Raw genomic sequence first — 11,263 nt, forward strand, 5'->3', positions numbered from 1 at the left:
TAGATACATTGTTACCAGGACCCAGATAGGGGCCCAGTATCCTGTACAAAGATAATTTTTTTTTCTTTATAAATAAGTTTGTTTTTCTTTAATTGAGAGATGGTTTTAGAAGAAACTCTCTCTTCCCTTTGTACTCTCTCTCTTGTAAACTTTTCTTACTAAGTATTGTAAGCTTGCCGGATTTTGGCCGGAATAATAAAGTGTGCGGTTTGGTAACAACAAGGTACTTTCTTTTCTCTTTCTTCCTGTCTTTTACTTTTATAAATTCTCCGATCTAAGCCGTGACTATGTCCGGCTAAAAATTTATATCTATGCCGGATAACTAACTTCTCTTTTATATAGACCATGAACGGATCTAAGCGTTATTTAAATATAGAAGAATTTTAGTATGGCTTCTCGACTTGGTTCTGAGATTGAGGTACAGTCGGATCTAGTACTACTTTTATTGGCTTTGTCTTTGTGACTCCGTCTGATGAGCCGTGGTTTTTAGCCCGAAATTGAGTTTGATAAGTAGGGCGCCTGATACTCGGTTATTTCTATCAGACACATGGGCTCAATAAAAGTATGTATTAGCTTCTTGGCAGGCCCTTTGCTTGGGTAAAATAATTAAACCATGCAGTCTGAGAAACTATGTTAAAATTCTTGTGTATTTCGATTCTTATGTAGTTGGACTACCTATAAGAATATTGACTTGCTTGATCTATGACTTGGCGGACCACCACCAGGTCAGTGATCCTGTATCGTTGGTTGTATTATATTATATATATTAATTATTAAAAAGAATAATAACTTAAACTAATCTAAACTACCCCACTACCCATACCCATTTCTTCTCCCATTACCCAACTCACCTCACACCTCTCACAACCCACTACACATCCCTATATACTGCATCAACACATACACATACACAAACACACCTACACCTACACAATACAATCAGCAATACCAAAAGGACACTACAACACACACACCAATACAGATATCTACAGAAAGCAATCCTACAAAAAAAAAAGCCACTACTACATACGTACACAACGACAAAAGTTATCAGATTTTGTATGTGTTTAATCTGTTAATATTTTTTGATGTTATAATATGAAGTATGTTCAGATTTTTCATATCAATTTCTTGTTCAGATCTTTTAAATCGTTAAATTTAGAGTAAAACTATTATAGCAATTCATAGTTTATATCATGTTTGGATATCCCATTGTTTATTTCATATTCAAGTAAAATTATTATTCAAGTGTATTCTTATTTATATATATATATATTTATGATGGTATGTGTATTAATTATGGCTTAATAAACTGAAATGATAAGAATAATTAACGACAAAGATTCATCATCAAAAATATATTGGTTTCAGTTAGTAGGTTTTTCTTTTCATTTTTATGACTTAAATAAAGAATGAAAAGATTTTAGGCACCCACAATTCCTAATATGTTTATACTAATGCAACATGTGCATAATTTGTATGGGAAATTGTATAGTTTCAATTATTATTTTTTTGTTTTTGTTCTTATTAATATCGTGTTTATTCATTTTTAGAAAGACATAAAAATAAAATTAAAAAAATTCCACTTTCTTTGTATTTCGTTTGAGTGATGATTATTTTTAGAGAGTTAAATTAATAGTTTTACGTTGACCTATGTAATTAATATTTGTTTTGTTGAATTATTGCCTTTAGTGAGTTATAATGATTTAGTTTTTAAAAAAATAATTTAAAGTCCTTCGACTTTATAATAAGAATTCAAATTTTAAGTAATTTTTATAATTAAATTTCTTTAAATTGAATAGTTAAAAACATAATTAGGCCGACAATAATATTAGACAAATTTCACGTATATACTTGAAGAGCATTACGTAAATTTTAGACATGAAATCTAAATAAATAAATAAATAAATAAATAATTCATGGTAAAGTTGAAAAGCGTTGCTATCAATATACCCCACATTAATAAAATAAGACAACCTGAAAACAAGTTTAAATCAAAGTAGGCGGGTCATAAGCACTTCTATAAAGCTCATAAGTTATTTTTAGGCCATAAATATAGGATATCCAAATATAAGTCAATAAAGCGACTGTGTTTACGGAACTCGATGAGTGCCTAATACTTTCCTCTCGATCAACAAAATTTCTTACCTAGATTTCTAGTTTGCAGACCATCAAAATGAAGAGTCAATTTTCTTTTGATTAGGGATCTAAATAAGGTGACTTGGAATACCAAAACTCAATTCCAAGTGACAACTCTAAAATAAAATAATCCTTTTTCAAAATAGTCACTTTAATTGGAAAAACTCTTTTTTCAAAATTTCATTTGGGAAAATAAGGGTGTGACACATGCTATTTTTAATACACCAAATCAAACACTAAGTAAGAAACAATCTTTGCATACTAATGCAAATATAACTAATACCATTATTAAATCAGTATTACTAATACACCTTATGCATCACTATTCTTATATACCCCTATCAAACGATCTCTTAGTGATTCTATTTTTGAAACTATTGTGGGCACATATACTAGTGTTATATAAACCTAAGGATTCATTTGGTAGTCTGTTAGGCAAAAAAAAAATGCATTAGTTTTGTATATATTATTATTATTAAGTATTTTGTTTGATACACTTTTCAATCAATGTATAACTAATGTTTATATTAGTTATACACGCTATTTGATATTAAGGTATGTATAACACACATATTATTATTTTTTGATGACAAGGGAAACCCGCAGTCGCTACCCTTTGGGTGCGCACAGGGTAAAACCCCCGCTCCTATGCAATAGCTCGCAAACCACATAGGAGAGGTAAACCGCACTAGGCAAGCCTGGTGCGACGAGCTCGACCCAGTGTATAACACACATAAATTCATGGTATTAATAATGCAAAGAACTTTTATGCATGCATTTAGCACTATTAAAGACACAATTGTCCCTCAAAACATTTTTCATATCTTTTCCATCATATTTGTGAATGATATTTTTGTAGATAAATATTTTTTTTTAAAATTAAGCAATACATGTTATTTTTAATACAACAAATTAAATATTATATAAAAAATAATTTTAACATAACTAATACAAGTATTAATAATACACCCTATTTAATAATATTCTAATACATTCTACCAAACGATCTTTAAAAAATATTTAGACGTAGAGGTAGTATTTGTTTAGTGGTAAATATTAGCTGATAGGACAAATCTTGGGGAGGAGTAGCAGAATTATTCCAATGGAAAAGGAAAAGAAGAATAGAGGAAAAACTAGTAAAGAAAAGCAGGAAACTTCACTAATCTCAGTACACAATATATTTCTTCAGTCCTTTTTTATTTGTCCGATTTTAATTTTTTACTTATCATTTTTTTATAAAACAAGATTTTTTTTTGTCTATTACACCCTTAATTTATTTAGAGGATTAATATTTTTAAAAAAGGTAGAACTCTTTAATAAGTAAATTAATTTTGAAATTATATCCATTAATAAAGATAAAATAATAAATCTACTATATTAATAGATTTATTTTAATAGATATATCAAATTAAAAATAGAAAAATAAATAAAAACCAAGGGAGTATTGATATAAATAGAGAAAGACCAAAGAACATGAGTTAAAAAGCAATATTTGAAAATGATATCCCTGTCCTCCTTTTGAAGCACATCTTTCTATGTTATGTGTTTGGCTTTCGGCCTCGAGAAAGCGACATCAGCTAAACTAAATCCCTAATGCCTATAAAATTGAATTGAAAATCGAATTAAATCATAAAGTGAGTTAAATTAAGAATAAAATTGATTGATGAGTTGGTTTAATATTAGAAAAAGAAATTTGATTATATTTAGATTGATTTGGTTTTAACTAAAACAAATTAATCAAAGATCAAATCAATATGATATTATTTATGTAATTTTAAATTTATTTTATACATAAATTTTATTCTTTGATATAGTTTATAAATATTTCTTATATTTTATTTTATAATTTTTATCTTTTAAAATATTATTTCAAATATTTTGAGACTTAGAATTTTAAATGGTCCAATAAAGGTTATAGTCCATGGATAATAGTAACTCTAATAAAGTTCAATTCAAAATCAAAATCGATACTACTGCTAACAAAAAAAAAAATTCAAACACTAAAAAATGACAAATAATGTTGAGTATTTATTCTTTATTTTTGCATGACATTTAAAATACGTAACCTAATTTTTTTTAAAAATATTTAATCATGTAATTAATACTTATTAGACTTATTTTAGCATGATTTAGTACTTTTAAATTATAATTTTCATTATGACTTATTAATTTACAATATTTATTTTATGAAATTTTATTATTATTTTTTGTTGAATATTTGAGTGCATCATTCATCTCATATTTTGTATTATTTTCTTAAGAAACACCTTATATAGTTGTATTTTGGTACTAAAGAAATATTTGGAGCACATGTTAATTATATGTTTGTATGAATATTTTACCAAAAGAACTGAATATTCCGAGGTTAAAAACCCAAATTTTATTAGTTTGGTTTAATTTATAAATTTAAAAATTTAACACAAATAATTTGATATGATATTTTAAAAATTCGAACCAACTCAATCATGTACACCTCTACTAATAACCCTTTATTTTATTTTCTATACTAGACTAGATGAGTTGTGCGACTTCATTAGATTGATTTTTTTTTAAAAATCTATATCGAAAAAGGGAAGCAAATTGATTTAATACTTGATAGAGTTCTCTTGAATTGAGGAACAATATTAACTTAGAAAGACACATACTCCCTCTGTTTTAAAAAGAGTGTCCTAATTTGACTTGACACAAAATTTTAAAAAATAAAAAAGATTTTTGAATTTTGTGGTCCTAAATTAAAGTTATATCAAATATACTAAATTGTTCTTTAATCATGTGGCCTTAAACATATCACGTGGAAAGTTGAAATTAAAATATTCCAAAAAGAAAAGATGTCATTCTTTTTTAAACAAACTAAAAGGGAAAGTAGATCATTATTTTTGAAACAGAGGAATTATTATTTTTTACTAAACTTTGAGAAGTTCCTTCATCCTTCCTAGCTGCGAGACCTATAGAGTTAATATTCTCCATGGTCACTCACTAAGGAGTTTTTATACAGAAAGTCATTTAACTTTGATTTTTATTTCAAAATTTACTCAACTAATATTTAGTTACAAATCACTTAACTTTGATTTTTACTTCAAAAGTCACTAAACTATAAATATTTTACTTACAAAGTCATTCAACTTATTTAATTATTTTTTCCATTAAAATCAAATTCTAAAAAATAAAATAATATCAATTTACAGTCATTTGGTTGATTATTATTTGTAAACATTTTGAAATAACTAAATAACATATATTTGATTATTAGGTAATTTTATTTAAATTAAAGCTAATATTTTCTAGTAATCAAATAATTTTAAAGAAAAAACTGACAACGTATCGTAAATTTTTTGAAAGAGTTTTAAATGGATTATTTTATAAAATAACTAAACTAAAGTATTGTAAACATTTTAAAAGAAGTTTGAATTTTTTTTTAGAATATGATTTTAAATACTAATTTCATTCAAGGAAATTTTAATAAAAAATAATTAATATATATTGAGTAATTTTGTAAGTAAAATATTTATAATTGAGTGAGTTTTGGAGTAAAAATTAAAGTTAGTGACTTTTGTGTAATAAAACTCTTTAGTTGAGTGACCATTGAAGATATTAACTTGAGACCTATACGTAAGGTAGAGAAACATTTTATTCTTCCAAGTGATCCCACTAAATCGACAGACACATGTTATATAATATACTTTGATGGCTTTATATGGGACAAATCTGAAGAATTAATTGAAACATAATAAAAATGGAGTGAATATTTAGTCACAAAAAGGCAAACAGAAGACATGAACAATCTGAATCAAAGCCATACGAAATTCACTTCCAATGTGTTATGAGAAACAAAATTTTCTTTAAGTGGTAAAGTAATTGAGTTGATATCTTTATGAAAATCAATGAGTCGAATTTACTCTTCTCTAGGCCCTAGAGTCTAGGGCACCAACAGGCAACAAGCATAAACAATAAAATGCATATTTTCACACGAGAAAGAGTATTATTAATGGATAATAAAGGTAAAGAGACTTGAGTCGTCAAAGTTGCAATTTATAGTACTTTTCGTATAATTTTTGAATATTTAAATTTTTTAAAAAAAATATCGAATTAATGTAATTTAATTTGACTTTAAAAATTATCCAACCGACACGGGCCACCCCAGCCCCTCGTGGGCCTTACCATTGGTAGGATGTTGGCATTACCCAACAATCCTCCTCCCAATACCTGCCATGATCTTGACTCTGATACCAAGTCCATCAAGCAAGCACCATATTCTATCATGGCTCCGACCCAGGCCACTTCCGCCCCTCATGGGCCTTGCCATAGGCAGGATGTTGACAGTACTATCCAATATCATCTGTTAAACAACCTTTGAATATCTAAATTTCGGAAATGAAACAACAGAAATAACCTCCTAGAACAAGTTAGTAATTGTGGCTTCAGGAAGCTCATCTACAATAGCCACATACAACAACAGTGACATCGAAGCAACAATGTAAAAATTGAAAACAACATATCTTCCATGTCATGCATCAACGATGATTTATAATCAAAAAGTTGAATTAGATTCAATTTGAAAAGAGAGAAACCATTTGAAGAAGATTGTGGAGGATATGGGTGAAATTGAAGATTATGATTAGAAGGATATAATTGCTAATGAAATGTCTGAGTTGAATGATATGGATACAAATGAAATTTCTTATTTGAATAAAGTTTTTGTCGTGAAGAAAAAAATGTCAAATTTGAAGTTGATTGATGGTATTGAGAGTTCAAATTTGAAGAAAGTTTTTGGCTTGGATGATAAAGTTTCGAAGTTAGAATTGAAAGTGCATCAATTGATAAGTTTGCTTGCAGTTTCTTGTCAAGATGATGTAGTATGGTGCTATTGTTTGTGTTAGGATAGTATTATTAGGTTGTGTTAGTTTTGTCACTTTTTGTTATGGTCAATGAAATAATATGCAAGTTTTATATCGTATGGTTTTATGTGGTTTTAATGTTTTGAAGAAGTGTCAAGATGATGTAGTATGGTGCTATTGTTTGTGTAGGATAGTATTATTAGGTTGTGTTAGTTTTGTCACTTTTTGTTATGGTCAATGAAATAATATGCAAATTTTATATAGTCTGGTTTTATGTGTTTTTAATGTTTTGAAGAAGTGTCAAGATGATGTAATTTGTTGTTTTGTCTACTAATGAAGAATTCTACAGTTTGATAATCTGCATTTTGCTTATATATAGCAGTTGTAGCTATATTAGCTAGCCTACAGAAGCTGTAATTTTCTCTTACATGGCAACCTTCAAAAATGGGAATCAGCTACTTACAAGACATACATACTTTGTTGCTCAAAATATACACAAGATATGTAAATCGATAACGTACAAGACATTTTATCGATAAACTATCAAATGCGTTATCATATATATATTTTAGCCCACAAAACATTCTTACATTGTTTTATAATCACAAGACTAAATTGTCATTAACATACATGACCAGTGACAAACAGTAAGCATCCAAAATATTTTGTTGTATTTTCTTTTTGTTGGGCTTTGGCTGTTGGGCCATTTTTGTACAACATTTTTTTGGCCTTTTTATATAGAAAAAATTACAGAAATCTCACCTTTTAGTTTACTTATTACCATTATCCCCTATAAGTTTTACAAATCTCCAAAATCTCTCATTTTTGGGCATCAGATTAATGTATCAGCGCTTATATTATTGTATTTCGCGCATCAGATTAGTGTATCATGTATAAAATGTACATTAGATTAGTGTATCATATATAAAATGTAATGTATTTTACTTAACGATTAATGTATCTCGTGCATCAGATTAATGTATCAGCGCTTATATTATTGTATTTCGCGCATCAGATTAGTGTATCATGTATAAAATGTACATTAGATTAGTGTATCATATATAAAATGTAATGTATTTTACTTAACGATTAATGTATCTCGTGCATCAGATTAATGTATCAGCGCTTATATTATTGTATCCGTTTGAGGGATTTCTGTAATTATAAACTTTTAAGGGATAGATTGTAATTTTGCCTTCAAAATATGTGATTTCTGTAATTTGCCTTATTATATAAACAATGTGTATTATCCGCATAATTACCACTTATAGTAATTGAATAGGTTTTACCATCTATAACCCGTCTCTCTCTATAAATTTCAATTATCCTAATTTAAGACTTGATTTTGGATCGAGTATTATTTCCAAACAATTGAGAACATCTTTGAAATTTATATCTTAATGTTTAAGGATTGTTGATGAAGACTAATATTTATATAACTAATATATTTTTATTACAATAATAAATCTAACAATGTTTAAAAGAGAAAAAATAAAAAATAATTATCAGTATATTATAGATATTTATGTTTCACTGCACATGGTGAATATAATTAAAATATTTTTAAAACAAATGTATTATAAGTATTATGTGTGAATCTCAAACATTTCAGTACTATTTAAATTAGTTTACATTGTTAGAAATGTATTATATTTGTTGGAATAACAACAATCAAATTCATAACAATGTATAATATTGAATTTGAATGGTATTACAAGTGTCTTCTATATTTAATACAATTGTAATACATAAACTAATTTGAATAACATTTGAATATTTTAAATACAAGTACAATGCATTTTTAACACCATTAATAAGATAGAAAATAACAATTGTAAAACATTATGAATCCAATATATTATACTTATTAGAGGCATATTTCAAAACACGTGGTGAATATATAACTAAAACATCTTTAATAAAAATGTATTATAAGAATTATATGTGAACTTCAAACATTCTACTACCATTTAAATTAGTTTACATTGTTAAAACTATATAGAGGTGGCAAATAGTTGGATTTGGATGGGTTTAAAATGATTTAAATAAAAATGGGTAATTATCCAATCCGTCCATATTCTATATGGGTAAATATGGCTTGGATAATTAATGGACAGATTGGATATGAGTTACCCATATTTCATCCACATTGATTGAAGAAATAAAAAATGAATTTATATTTTTTAAGTTTCTAAAGTAATTTTTTATTCTACTCACTCCCATCCCTACCTCCAATTCACCCACCCCTAATTTTAGTTTGTTTTATTTTTTCTAACCCCCGCCCAGTTTTTATCCCCCTCCACCTCACCCGTCTTCATCCCCTCTACCCCCACCTGCACCCACCCACCCCCACTTTTTTTTAAAAAAAAATTCTACGCCCCCCTCCCTCAAGAATTTCCAATTTTTTTTTTGTTCTTCCATTAAAAAAATGAGTTTCTTTTTAAAAATAAAAATTTACCCCCTCCGCTCCACTCCTATTTTTTTTTTTTTTTGGTTTTTTTAAAAAAAGTAACATTTTCAGAAAAGAAAGTTACCCCTGTTATAAACTAAAGTATAACAACTTACTCTTGCTTCTTTCTTTGTTACAAGAGGGGTATATATAGTTGTATACACTTGTGCCCAAAGTGTGATACACGGATAACTTCTTGCCATGTATACACTTTGGACACCAAGTATATCAAATGGCTAATTAGTATACACCACATAGCATTTTGTGTGTGTATTAATCTTACAACACTTAACATATTAGTGTGGACATTCAATTTACAACAACCCTGAATTGTATTACAACTATCATTTATATTTCATACAACTTTTCAAAGTTGTAGCTCTTCTTTTCCGATGATTCACAATCACCGGATTATCAGTAGCTCAAATCAATCCCATTATTACAAATCACCACACAGTCCACCCACAGTCACCAAACTCTCTTTTCCCCATATTTTTGGTCCAAACACCATGACCAAATTTGAATGCCGAAGAGAGTTTTTCAATTGGATCTAAACATCGATTTTCATGAAGCTCATCGGAGCAACGAACACCATCAAAATTATGTTCAGATCTAACAACACCACTGATTTATGTTCTACTCTTCTACTTAAACAATGAACATAGAAACTACAATCTTCTTTGGTTCTTATAATTACAAATTAAAAAACAATAACGTAAAAGAAAAAAGATGCATAGAGATTGGGCATCGCATGGTTTCATGGAGCTCCATGTTTTTTTGTTGGAATTTGATGATTTTCCAATTTGGTTATTATGTTGTTCATTGTTGTTGTTGAGTCTATTTTGTGGTGGTGCGGAGGTGAGAGCTTTAAATTGGAGTTGGGGTGATTGTTGTTTTGTTCGCCGGAGAAGCCATCTCCAGTGAGGTTGGTTGGAGAAGGAGAGAGATGAGGAGAGCAATGAGTAATTTCAACTATTAAAGGTAAATTGAATTAATATCTCATACGATCACTCGACTTTAAATAGTTTATTTAGAAAGTCACTTAACTTTGAATTGTTCACTAAAAAAATCACTCAACCTTATTTTATAACTCAAAAGTCACTCAACTATTGATGTTTTACTTAAAAAGTCACCTAAGTATTGATATATTGCTTAGAAAGTCACTCAATCAATTTAAATAATTTTCCATTAAATTTTATTGTAAACTATTTTTTAAAGAAATAATAAGATTTCTATTTTAATTATCTTATTAATCCGCTCCAATTATTTAATTATAATTTTCTGAAAAAACGTATAGCAATTGACCCAAAAAAAAAACTTTTCCGTTCTAGTAGTTGTTTGATTGGAATTAAATATGTTTAAAAATTATCAAAAAAAAATAGGATGTTGGAATTGATAAGAAGTAATAAAAAAACGCACAGTAGCAATCTTTTACTATTTTAAAAAAAAAAATAGTTAAAAACAAAAACTACATTTCAACGAAATTCAATAAAATAATTTAAATAATCATCTTATTATTTTTTAAAAACTAGTTTAATTATTTTTTGTATTTTTACAAATGAAAAAATTATTTAAATTGATTGAGTGACTTTCTAAGTGAAACACTAATAACTGAGTGAATTTTGAGTTATAAAAAAATTGAGTGACTTTCTAAGTGAACAACTCAAAATTGAGTGATTTTTTAAGTGAACTATTCAAAATTGAATTACCATATGATATATTAACTCAAGGTAAATTAGGCTATGGACTATAATAGAAAAAAACCCAAAAAGGATAATAATTAATCTAAAAGAATTCATATATATATAAAACTATTTTGTTTAATGATAAATTTTTGACC

The sequence above is a fragment of the Solanum tuberosum genome, unplaced genomic scaffold, assembly GCF_000226075.1.
Source record: "Solanum tuberosum cultivar DM 1-3 516 R44 unplaced genomic scaffold, SolTub_3.0 scf00042, whole genome shotgun sequence".
Classification (NCBI taxonomy): Eukaryota; Viridiplantae; Streptophyta; class Magnoliopsida; order Solanales; family Solanaceae; genus Solanum; species Solanum tuberosum.